At 46.0% G+C, this 12580-nt stretch overlaps 1 protein-coding gene and 1 non-coding gene across 2 annotated transcripts in view; both read left to right on the top strand.

Moving 5' to 3' along the window:
* The window catches only part of TFB2M (transcription factor B2, mitochondrial), a 117948-nt gene that overhangs the window by 78343 nt on the left and 27025 nt on the right, over nucleotides 1-12580 (top strand). The gene's annotated exons all lie outside the window — the stretch shown is intronic.
* Nucleotides 5706-5845, top strand: LOC147708700 (U4 spliceosomal RNA). Its single transcript, XR_015297111.1, has one exon. It is a non-coding gene; the product is annotated as a U4 spliceosomal RNA (small nuclear RNA).

Here is a 12580-nt window from a genome sequence, read left to right as displayed (position 1 = left end):
TTGTCCAGTAGAGTTCGAATGTCGTCTGTTGCTGCGATGAGGGCGGTCTCAGTGCTGTGTTTTGCTCGGAAGCCAGATTGTGAGGGGTCGAGGGATTTGTTGGCTTCGAGGAAGGCGGCGAGCTGGTTGTTGACAGCTTTCTCGATGACTTTGGCCGGGAATGGAAGAAGCGAGATGGGGCGGTAATTTTTGAGTTCGGTGGGGTCCGCTGCGGGTTTTTTCAGAAGGGCGGTGAGTTCAGCGTGTTTCCAGTCTTCCGGGAAGGTGGCGGAGTTGAAGGAGCAGTTGATGACGTCTCGGAGGTGCGGTGCTATGACGGAGTCTGCTTTGTTGAAGATGTGGTGAGGACATGGGTCTGTGGGGGGATCCTGAGTGGATGGAATTCATCAGGCGGATGGTGTCCTCAGTGGAGATTGGGTTCCAGTCGTTAAGGGTGTTCACGGCGGGAGAATGTTCAGCAAATGGTAGGGTGGGTTGGTTTCCGGATTGGTTGTCGAAGCTGTTGTGGATGTCTGCAATCTTGTTGTGGAAAAATGAGGCTAGGGAGTCGCAGAGGGCTTGAGAGGGGGTGATGTCGTTGGAGTTGGCCGAGGGATTGGAAAATTCCTTGACGATGTTGAAAAGTTCCTTGCTGTTGTGGGCGTTGTTGTCAAGTCGATCCTTGAATGCTGTTTTCTTGGCTTTTCGGATTAGTTGGTGGTGAGTGCGGGTGGCGTTTTTGAAGGCGTCCTTGGTGCTAGTGGTTGGGTCTTTTTTCCAGGCCTTTTCAAGGGAGCGGCAGAGTTTCTTGGACTTCTTAAGATCATCGTTGAACCATGAGGCCTTCTTGCTGCCAGGTTTGCTTTGACGTTTTTTCAGTGGTGCTAAGGTGTCGGCGGTGTTGGATAACCATAGGGTGAGGTTGGCGGCGGCTTCGTTAGCGTTAGAAGAGAGGGCTGGGGTGTTTAGAAGGAGCGATTCGGAGATCTGGTCCGTGGTGATTTTGTTCCAGTTTCTTTGCAGGGTAGGTTGGAGGTGGATGGTGGGTTTTGGTTTGTTGTAGGTGAAGTGAACGCAGCTGTGGTCAGTCCAGAGGAGATCCGTAGTGTGGCTGAAGGAGACATGATTGCTGGATGTGAAGATGGGGTCGAGTGTGTGACCTGCGATGTGGGTGGGGGAAGTGACTAGTTGTTTAAGTCCGAGGTTGTCTAAGAGGGTGGCGGTGTTGCGGTCGTTGATCTTTTCAAGGTGAAAGTTGAGGTCTCCCAGAAGGATGTAGTCTTTGGAGGGGAGCGCGTGTGGGGTGATGAAGTCCGTGATGTCTTCACTGAATTTAGCTCGGGGTCCTGGTGGTCTGTAGAGGAGGGTGCCTTTGAGTGTTTTGGGGTCGATGTGGATCTGGAAGTGAAGGTGTTCGGAGTTAGCGAGGTTGGCGTCAGAGCTGGTTGAGATGCGGATTGATTTCTTATGGACGATAGCGATTCCTCCTCCTGTGTGGCTGGTACGGTCTTTGCGAGTGATCTTATAGTCTTCAGGGATGGCAATGGTGATGTCTGGTGTGGAGGAAGCATTCATCCAAGTTTCCGTTAGGAAGGCGATGTCTGGAGAAATGGTGTCTAGTAGATTCCATAGGTCAATGGCGTGCCTGTGGACTGATCGGGTGTTGAGAAGGATGCATTGTAGGTGGTTGGGGTCGGGAGTCAGTGGTGTGGTCGTAGCGGAGATTTTGTCGGTGCCGCTGAATTTGCAGGAGAAGCAGGAGAAAGTCCATGGGTTTGTCCAGGGGTGGCTTGGACGCAGTTGAGGGCGCGACCGGGGTTAAGGGCTAGGAGGGTGGCGGCATCGTAGGTAATGCGGGGGGGCTGGGAGGGACGTGGGCCAGGGGGTCGGGCGCGGTCCGGGCGTAGACGGGCTTACCTTTGGCGCACCTTCGGCGCGGGTTGGGCGCGGTCGCTGCGCGTAGACGCTGCGCGCTTGGGCTGCTGTCATATATGGATGGTGGGAAGGGGGAGGGGCGAGGGCGGCTCAGCTGGGAGGCGGGGCGGGCTCAGGTCAACACGGAGCACAACAACAACAGATCCAAAATGGAGGGGGGAGTCGAGCAGGGCGCCGGGGGGTATCGCGCAGTAAAGTCTAAGTCAAAACAACAATGGTGCGAGGTGCAGTTAATATACTTAATTAGCTGTTCTAAAAAAATGCACAGGTCGAAATATGGCACAAACACACAATGTACGCACTTAAAGATACCAGACAATGCAGCGCACTAAAAGATACCGGCAAGCAGGCGAGGTCAATGCAAATATTTTAGCAGTTCTAAACAGGGTACAATCACGCAATGCAGCTCAGATAAACGATACCGCTTCAGGTGGAGAGGCAGGGGAGCGACCACTCAGGGCAGAAGCAAAGAGAACAAGGATCGCTATGCGTCTCGTATTTCGTCTTCTGCTGGGGGGAGTCCAGCTCCAGGAACTGGTCCACTGTAAGAGTGGGCAATTACACTGTGTCCAAAATGGAATCCACGTCCTGGGCGTTGCCTGCCAGACAGGTCTCATACAGCCTAGTGTAGTGTTCAGTCATCAATGTGTCAATGCCTCTCTGAGTGCTTCTCTCCCAGCCTAGACTGTCGAATAGCAACTTATGGGGCGCTGGGGGTGCTCCTTCTTGATCAAATAAGCCAGCAATCTCCCGGCTTCGTCAGCCGCAGAGTGAGAACGGGCCAAATGCACCAAATAATGATGGCACCTCAATCGGTCCAGAAGTGCCTCCCCCTCAATATGGGCAGCGTCCAGGATCTGCTGCTGATCCGGGCTGCAGCGGTTTCTCAATGCTGGATAGGGCGGTGTCCAGCTGTCTGCGGATATTCCAAGTCTGTCCCAGACTATGTCCCCTAATTACTACTTTAAAGGCCTCCCATTCTGTGAGAACCGAGTCCGTGGAAGCTGTATTGATTGCGAAATACCTAACTACCGCAGGCCCTAGTGAGCCACGGAAGAGGGAGTCTTCTAAAGCTGTTGTCTGCAGGTGCCAGGCCCGAATCGGAGGAGGCTGCACCTCCCATACTAGGTGCATCACCAAGGGGTTATGATCGGAATGTGTCCAACCGAGGTAGTCAATCGTCTGTAAGTAGGGCTGAGGATAAGAGTATGAGATCGAGGCACACATGCAAATTATGGACCGGGCAATAAAAAGAGTATACTCTAGAGTGCGGATGACGTTCTCGCCAGATGTCCGACAGTGCCTAATTGTCCATCCAGGATTTTAAGAGCTGCACGGTGGAGAAGGCCGTAGTACAAGTGATAAGGGGGGGGGGGGGGGCGGGGGAGAGCGGTCAAGTGAGACATCGAACAACGTGTTAAAGTCGCCCCTAGGAGCCACGGGATCTTCCTCCACTGGAGCAGTATCCGTGAAAGATCACTAAGAAAGGTGCCCTGCGTGACATTTGGGGCATATATGGAATCCAACTAGATCGGTTGGCTGTTCAGCCTGCCGCTCACTAAGACGTAGCGCCCCATTGGATCTGACAAGACCTCCTCCAATGGAACCCCCACCTTAACCCATATCACCACCCCTCTAGCTATGGACGAATAGTTGCTACTGTATACCTGGCCCCACCAGCGACTGCGCAAGCGTGTAGCCTCTACGGTTGTCAGGTGTGTCTCCTGTAATAGCGCTACACTTGTTGTGTGGCGTTGCAGGTAGGCGTAGATGGCATACCACTTGAAGGGTATATGACTGCCCCTGCAATTCCAAGTTATTATATAAAGATTGGTCATCTGGACAACTGAGATCAGTAGACCCCACCCGTGTACTTTGGCGCCCCTACATCCATGGACCATTCAGATGTGTATCCTGAGGCTCCGGATTTTGGCAGAGATTCAGCAGAGCCAACTGTGGACGGAGATCTGGTAGATTGGAGGGCCGCCATCGTCTGCAGGTCCCCCTGTCGATCCAGTCTAATTCGATCAGGGTTTGGGGCGGCTACCTTAGGTCTTTTGTCCTTGATCTTTTTCCCCCTGCGTCTGCCTTGGCGATGGTTATGGCGATCGTGGAGCCGGGACTCATTTTATGATTTGGGTGCCGCCGCCAGCTCCTGTTCCTCAAGCCAGTCCCAAGCCGGGGGTCAAAATATCTATATTGTACCTTAGGGCCTGGGTGTTTGCCAAGTTCCCGTAGAAACACATCCCGGGAGGGAGGAGGTGGCCTGCGGGCGGGTGTTCTGTGGGTCGTATATGTAACTTGTTAGTCATGACGCCTGTGATTGAACACAACCCCTGCGGACAGCCATGATAAGGGGCAGTACAGCAGCTTGTGTAGGCAGGAGGTCGAACACATTCACTCTGGCGCCGTACAGCAGCAGCAATTTCTGGGGAGGGGGGCCGGCCGGAAATTGAAAATATACATCTTGCCATAACCTGCGTTGACCGGGACTTGACCTTCAGCCACCTGACAAACACAAGTCCGGAAGCAGATGAGTTCAGGTATAATTAGGGTGTCAGGCAATTTGAGTGATATTTTATAATTATTAAAAACAGTGCAAACCAGACTCGCTGCCATAGTCTCTCTGCTGCGCACCAGAAGACTCTCACTGCAGCGCCTGAGAGGCAAGCTGTAAGCATCGCAGGCTGGCTCCAGGGCTCACAATGATCCTGCCATCCCTTCTGAGCTGCAGCACCGGAGACGGCTGTCCCTCATTCAGTAGAGCACTTGGACGCTGCGCTGCTGTAATCAAATGCAGCTCATACGGTCGCGGCCACTCTGCTTCACCCCTCACAGCATGCAGCTGATCACGACGCTCAGAGTGCGTGATTAATGCATTTTAATGTGGTAATGCCGACCACTACATTAAAATGTGTTAACCTAACCTCACCCGTTTCACCTCTCCTCGCCCAGGGCTAAGCTGAATTCAGCCAATCTGAGCAGCTGGTTTGGGTGAGGGCGGCAAGTACTGCAAATGGGCCTTACATCAAGCAAAACAATAAAGATGGGCTAAAACATGCCTAATGGGAGATGTTGGACTGCAGACTACTTAAAGGGTGACAGCGAGCTACCAGTAACCCGTGATGATTGATTGGGGATCCCGGATTTAACGTATTGGAACCGAGCACAAATTCCAAACCCCCCAAAAAATCTGCAGTCTAAACCGCACTTATTTCTCTTGGGTGGTTAATAATATCCTGTTTTAATAAAACGAATCCCTTGAATTTTAGATCTGGAGGAGTAATGATTTGAAAACGAGGAACCCAAAATGTTACCTCTTAAATTTGAGTCTGAAATGCTGCTAATTCAAAGTGTAGCATTGTGAAACGGCACACCCTCAGTAAAAAAAGGCTATATTGAAAAATGGCAGCATTATTTATATTTCGCAAAATGATTTCCACGCCTCCTTTGGTATAGTTAAAGAGCGCATGCTTGTGGCGATGCTGCTGCTTCCATTTCTTCAATGCACCGGCTAGCACCAAGCTCCAACATGAAAGACCTGAACTAGTGTAGTGCCCTTCTAATAAGGTACTTCCCATGCAATTTCCCAGAGTGCTCGCGCGTCTCGGGAAAATTTTGGCGCAGAGGAGCAGATCGAAATTGCAGATATAACACTATCACATTCATTATTTGGACTGCCATACGTCGAAACTGCTATACGAATGCCTCCACACAAATACATAGAATGCCTGCTCTCTCTAACATGAGGTACTACAGCGAGGGGGTATGTAATTCACAATGAAATATGTACCTTTGCGCAGTAGCAGTATCGTGGCCAATGAGGTTGAACCGAGGCGCGATTATTGCTTATTGAAAACTTAACCCAATACCCTGCTAGGGCAACTTGAGTTATAGTCGCCATTGCAATTTTTGACAGTGTCTAAGGAGACTGAATAATTCAGTGATAAAAATGAAAGTTTTGATTTAGTTGCGTGTGGGAGCGTGTATCGATCAGAGATTAAATGGAGATGTTAGGTCTATTAAAATACTTATTGCCATTTAGATATTGTCTGGCAGGTTTTGTACTCTCTAGCGTTTTTTTCGGGATGTTTTTTCAATTAACAGTTTTCATATTTCTTAGTCTTTGTTCCCACCTTTGCTCCGCCGATCTCTTTTTACCGCAGAGTTTCCCAAAACAATCCAGCATATTTGGAAGCTAGGGGACAGTCCCCTCACCTCACTGAATCGCAAGCCCTGTCGCAAAAGTGACCTTTGAAGCGGCGCAGTGGTGTCTGGTACCATTTGAAAATGGCAGGGTAGAAAGAGCCAAATTGAAATGCACTGAGTGATCAAGGGAAACACGTGGCCCCAACTCTTGAAAGTTTGGCGAACGAGAGAAGGATAGTTTCTCCTACTAAACGTACTTTTTTTTTTCCTACTAAACTTATTGTTTTGTGTGTAGTCTATTCCCAGCACAGTATAGGAAATAAGCAAACCATGCCCAGCACACTGCTTACGCACGTGTTTGCCACCTATGCTTGTAAATACTATGGAAACACTGCATTTCCTCTCATGCTGTAACAATAGTTTCATGGAGAGCTGATGACAAACCTGCATGCACTTAATTATATGTTGATACAATAAAAAATCTGTTTCAGTACTTCACAACTGCATTACCGATCTTAGTTAACTTGTAAATAAAGCACCTGCTGTGGTAACTTTTAGTTGAAGTTTCTGAGAGCCCTGAATGATCAGCTGCGCTATAACACATGTCCGCTTCGAAAAATTGAAGAGGATCAGCTGCATTCGGGCAGAGTCCCTACAAAAAAATGTTTGTGTTTTGGAGTCTGAGGAAAGAATGGTTTCTTGGTCAGTCATGTTTCCGTGACGACTCTCTTCCTGGCCCTGGGTTTAGCAATAATTAATTCGCCAGCCATAATAAGATCATACTATCACAGCGGCCCGGCGTGAGCAGCAGGCAGCACTGCAAGCTGAGCACCAAGTTCAGCAGCTTGCAAACCAGTAGCCTTCTGCCTTTCTCACAAACTCCCTGCTCTGGCAGCCATTGGGCGCTACTTCGTAACGTCAGGCTCGACTATGTGACTCTCAGAGCCACGTGGCTCCGCAGGAAATAATAGATACATTGTAGTGAGTCTGCCAGTGCCATAGCTCAGCTGTGCAGCAAGCGCCCTAAGCCTGCGAGAGCAGCGCATGCAGGTCATAGGCGCGCTGCCAACTACCACACATTCAGAGTGCATCGCTTTAGTGACCACGGAGACACATGTGATAGAGCGCGCAGGTCGCCCGACTCTTTATTTCACCAAATTGTACACACTTGGGCCCATAACGTGTTTATGGACTATACTCTTGTGAATCGGGCGAGCTTACACTTCCTTATCAGTAATTCTTGAGTTTTCCATACTACTCGATTCCGTTGTACCTGACTTACCAATCCTTGTCACAGGTACCTATGTTCCTGATAGATCAGGAGCTAGCAGGGGTAGGAGATAAGGCTAACCAAAAAAATACCATATACATTTGAATAATGAATTATACTATTGTAATAACCACAGACACCTGAAGGGTTTTCAAGACTTTATATAGTAAAAAGTTAAAGTCCACATGCCATGAGAATAAAATTCACACAGTTTAGAATATCTATAACTAGGATCAGAACTATAATATAACTATGAATGAGAGTGAGCACCATTGAATGTCAGAAAACTAAGGGGAAAAGGGTAACAGGAACATGCTATTCAGTTTCAGGCTTATACTAAGGCAGATGTAATGAAAAAGGACTTACAATAAAAGCAAAAATCTAGAATTCATCAGTGATCTATATGAGATGGAACTTATGCTCTGTTCTAAATAAGGAGGTTTGATACTAAAGGAAGGGTAATAATGGAACACACTGAATGAGCAAGACAATTCAATATTCTCCTAAAGGTAAGGGTAAAAGTGGATCATAACTAACAAACAGTTGTGCAAGTAAAATCTTTTGGAGAAAGACAGGGAAAATAACATAGGCAATGATGCTTTATTAAAGGAGGAGAGGAAAGAGTATAGATAGACGAACACCCACACATATATATTTACCTAGGACGGGAATGAGGACTAACCCTGGCCACGGGTCAGTCTGGGAAAACGAGGAGAAGGACCCTCAAGGATTTAGGATGCCAGTAGGCGAGCAGGTACAGCTCATGGACAGTCAGGACAGGATACCCCTCAGGATTTGGATCAGGACCGGGCTCATCAAAGGGTACGACCAACACCTGCAGCTTCGGATGCAACGCCTGCGCTACTCCCTCTCTGCACGGAATCTGCCAATAACCCCGATTGGGTTTTCGAATCTCCCAGCAAAGTGCTTCGCCAGCACTTAAAACTATTCCACCCCTTGGAGTTTGTGGAAATTACGGACAGAGTGCTCCGCTGCTCTCTGTATCAATCACCTATAGAGTTCGTAGGGTCGGTGACAGGTCAGCTACTCGGACAAGTCGGAAAATTTCTCTATCTAAAACTAGGCTAGTTATACAGTTTTCGGGTCAGTGGACCACCCACAAATGTTGCAAGTGACAGGATCCCCAACTTTGGATTGGACAAGAGAGGTGGTTAGGTCATTGTCCCCACCTAGAATTTAGGGTTCCCATAATTAATATTTATATTTTCGAACCCACCCCTTACATTCCAGTTCCCATGGCATATGGAAGGTGTAGTACAATAGGACACACATAAAATATAAACATTGTATCAGTTTAGGTACAGCTGAAATCTTCTCCTGGTACAAGGGTCACTTTCCCAGGCGCATCTCAGCTTCAGAAGCCAGCTGGCTTAGTTCCACTCCTGCGCAATTCGGTTTCTCCCTCATCACGTGATTAGGGTGACATGGGTTTCAAAGATGGAGTGGCTCCCCTTCCCCAGGCCCACAGATATGCGGTACATGAAAAGTAAGCGAAAACAAATTAGAAACACAGAAAAAATGAATACACTTTATACCGTGATTGGCTATGCTACATCCCTTACTTCATAATATCTATAGCATTAGGATTTAGGCAGAAATAGACAATTGTGCCAAAGCAGCGGCAGCAAGCAAGAGGCGTGTTAAAGACAAAGCGGCCATATTTGCAATAATGCGCATGTGCGAAAAAATCCCTCCAGAACTACGAGTGCGTCACATCACATGGGTATGACCGACGCATGCGCAGACTGAAATCCCGCATAGCAGCGGCCAGTCAGTGTGCAAGTTTTGTTATGATTAGAAAACACATAAGCAAGCGTCTCTGGGACTCCCGCGTGTAGTGTGAAAGTGCAATATTAATAACAGAACAGATTGAATTAATAATGTTATTGATTATGCGAGGTTCTTGAATTCAAGCAAGTCGCATTTACGTGCGAATCCTTGCTCCATCACATGCATATACGTGACAATGCATTTCAGTGCGGTGATGGGGAGCACTTCACTGAAATGCGTTAGTCTAATGCCTGATGCGTGCGGACTGGCACTGAAGGTCAATGACATCACATCTTCCAAAACCTTTTCTTGTTAAGTATATAAGGGCAGAGCCAGAATTTTCTTTCCTAAGATATGATTAGTCTGCTTCAAACGGCATGTGATCAAAGGGTAAGCTCCCCATTGCAGAGATGATGGATAGCCTGTTTGCATCATTTAACCCCTTCGAGGCTGATGACGAGCTGGGCTCGTCATGGTGTAGCCTCCTCAAACACTGATGACGAGCCCAGCTCGTCATGAACAATGGGTTTTTTGAAAAATCAGCATTCCAGCAGAATAAGCACAGCGCGCATGTGGTTAAGTGATTATGTCCACAGCCGTTTGCAGTTTCCAGTGTTGTTTGCCCGCGTACTGTAAACACCGGTCGGGACAAGGACATGGAATTGGAGGGATGGCAAATAAATATCCGTTTTTTCTTCAGCTAAGAGAAGTTAGGATATTTGGCACCCCAGCTTTCTATAGGCGCCTTCCCTTCACAGCAGTATTTACCCCTCCATCCACGCACACACAGCCCCCTCCCCAACAGAATGACACTAATTCCTTTGCAGGGTAAAGGCAGGGCCCATACCTGCTCCAGCACAGCTTTTCACCTTGTGTCAGGGCCACTGAAACTATGCAGCAGGAGAGGGCTAAATTATGCAGTAGGGTTGAGTAAATTATGCGGCAAAAATAGCCAAATTATTTGATGCATTTTGTAATAGTATTACTTCATTTTTTCTTCATTGTTAAACTTGGTAACATTGTCTGGGCATTTGTTGCACCTCCTGAGCACCAGTTTAATACCCAAATATAGCAATAAGGAACAGGTAGGTGACCAGCCCAGCTTTGCAGAGGGTCTTCCATTGCGCAGCAGCATGTGTTTCTGTATTTTTATTAACTTTTGAATTGTAGGGCTAGAAACACATTATTTTGTTAAAATCTGCAGATTATGCAGCAGATGATGGATTATGTAACAAATGCGACAAATCCTTAATTATGCAAAAAAAAGTTGCATAATTCCAGTGGCCCTGCCTTCTGTTAATAGTAACTGGGAAAGAGTTGAGAAGGAGGAAAAGGCAGTAAGAAGAAAACAAAGAAAATGAAGAAGTAAGGCCGCAACATTGCCTCTACCCCATTAGATCGCTTTGTGAATGGGCTGGTAGTTTTGGCGGCCTATGGAAGTGACAGCAAAAAATGAGCAACTCTGTAATTCCTTGTGACATTGGCTGTTAATAACAGTGAAGGTAGATTGCCAGCAAGGGAATTATTTTAATGTATAATAAGTATCTCAAATAAGTTGTTTGCCCCAAAGTGGTGATGGAAATAATTAATCTTGAAGTAAATTCTGTCATAAATTTATAACCATATGAATCAATTGCAAAGAGAACAGGTGTACCCAAGTATACATATGGTTGAAAAATGTCTATATTATTTATATTGAAGATGTTGTAGAAAATTGGAAACAAAACAAACACATCAATCCTTTATACATTAGCCATGTGATTATAAACTGAACAACATTTCCATGACATAGATTAATGTATGTAAAGTGCACTCTATTTAATTAAGGAATCAGTCCATTGCATAAGTCCATTGATTCAAGGATGATGATTCAGAAGTTTTATAAAAACAAAAAAAGAAGTAGAACACGCGATGAAGTTTCGGTCTCGAATGTCTGAAGTATGTGAGACCATCCTTAGGACCACAATAGTTACAGGAGATTATAGTTGACCCCAAAAAACAAATAACTTAAAAAAAAAAAAAAAAAACAAGTTGAAGACAACTGAACTCCTGTAATAAAGCACTAATCCCTTTGACATATGAGTTTGATGATCTTACGTGTGACACTGCAACCAAAAAATGAAGTGTAAATCTCATGCTATTTGTTATGATCTTCTATTTCCATTATGGAGCATGGAGCTCTGCGTTGTTGTATTCTAAGTTCTAGTTATGTGTGGATGTTCTCTACCTCGGCAGTTTCTGTCTGACTGGCCAGGGGAGAGCCACGCTTTTCTTACTCAGGATTTCTTATGAGAATAAACCTTCTTATTACTCCTGCAATACTTTGTCTTTCCTTCGAATTCAACTACAACATTTTTGGCGACGCTTTGGCCAGCTTTTACACTATCCTGAGTAGGAGTGGCGAGTGGACCTACGCGAAAGGAATATTAACAGAAGTAGAAGTCTTCTATTTCATTCTTACCGGCACTTTCCTTTGGTAAAATGGACTCGTCGTGAGTAATTTCATCCTGTATTTGTTCTCCGTCAAGTTTGGGGTGTCACCATTGCTTTGAGCAGCTCGTGCGTGTTTTGAAAAACATTGTCTCGAGCGATGTGAGATCTGTGTTTCGTTTACGTCACAGTCGCCGCGTCCAGTGTGCTTGATCGACTGTAGAAACAACCCACGCACACCACGCTGCTACAAGGCCAACTTTCTTTAGAAACCAACGTCGAAAAACGTGGCGGCCATTTTGTCATATTGATATTTCATCGTGGCTCCGGATTCTTTCTTTATTTTCATGAGGAATGAGGAGAATCGTTAAACAGGTATTACTCAAAGGATCTTATTGATTTTATTGCAATACAAGAAAACAAATAGTTTTATTCTCTTTGTGTTGGTGAAGTTCTTGTTTTTAAAAAAATAAACTTGAGACTTTGGATTGTTTCATGAACACACAGGATTACTTACATTTTCCATTCTTTTGTAGTTTATCTTCCTGGGGTGCGCATTTAATATATTGACTACATTTTTACATTCAATTACCTACCTGCTTATTTTTGTACATTATGAAGAGTCAAAGTTCCACAGTTGCTTCTCCTATTCAATATATTCTGGAGAGTCAAAGTTCAATAATTACTCCTCCAATTTTTCTGGCTTCACCTGGACCTTTATTAATAGAGTGGGAAGATTGGCTACCTATGTTTGAGAATCACTTAGATGCTCTAGATGGTTCAAAATTCAGTGCTGCAAGGAAAAAAGCTTTACTTCTAAATAGCATAGGCAAAGAAGGTCAACACATCTTTAAGTATTTACCGGTAGCGACTTTACCAACTGGCAATGTAATTGAGGATGTTTATGTTGAAGCTAAAAAACGTTTAGAAGTTAGGTTTGCGAAGGAGATAAACATTGTCATGAACCGATACCAATTTTACACCCATAGGCAGGAAGAGAATCAATCCATAGATGAATTTGTATCC

This window comes from Lissotriton vulgaris, chromosome 6 (assembly GCF_964263255.1).
Source record: "Lissotriton vulgaris chromosome 6, aLisVul1.2, whole genome shotgun sequence".
Taxonomy (NCBI): Eukaryota; Metazoa; Chordata; class Amphibia; order Caudata; family Salamandridae; genus Lissotriton; species Lissotriton vulgaris.
The sequence above is the reverse complement of the archived record's forward strand: the minus strand, read 5'-3'. Positions and strand labels throughout refer to the sequence as shown.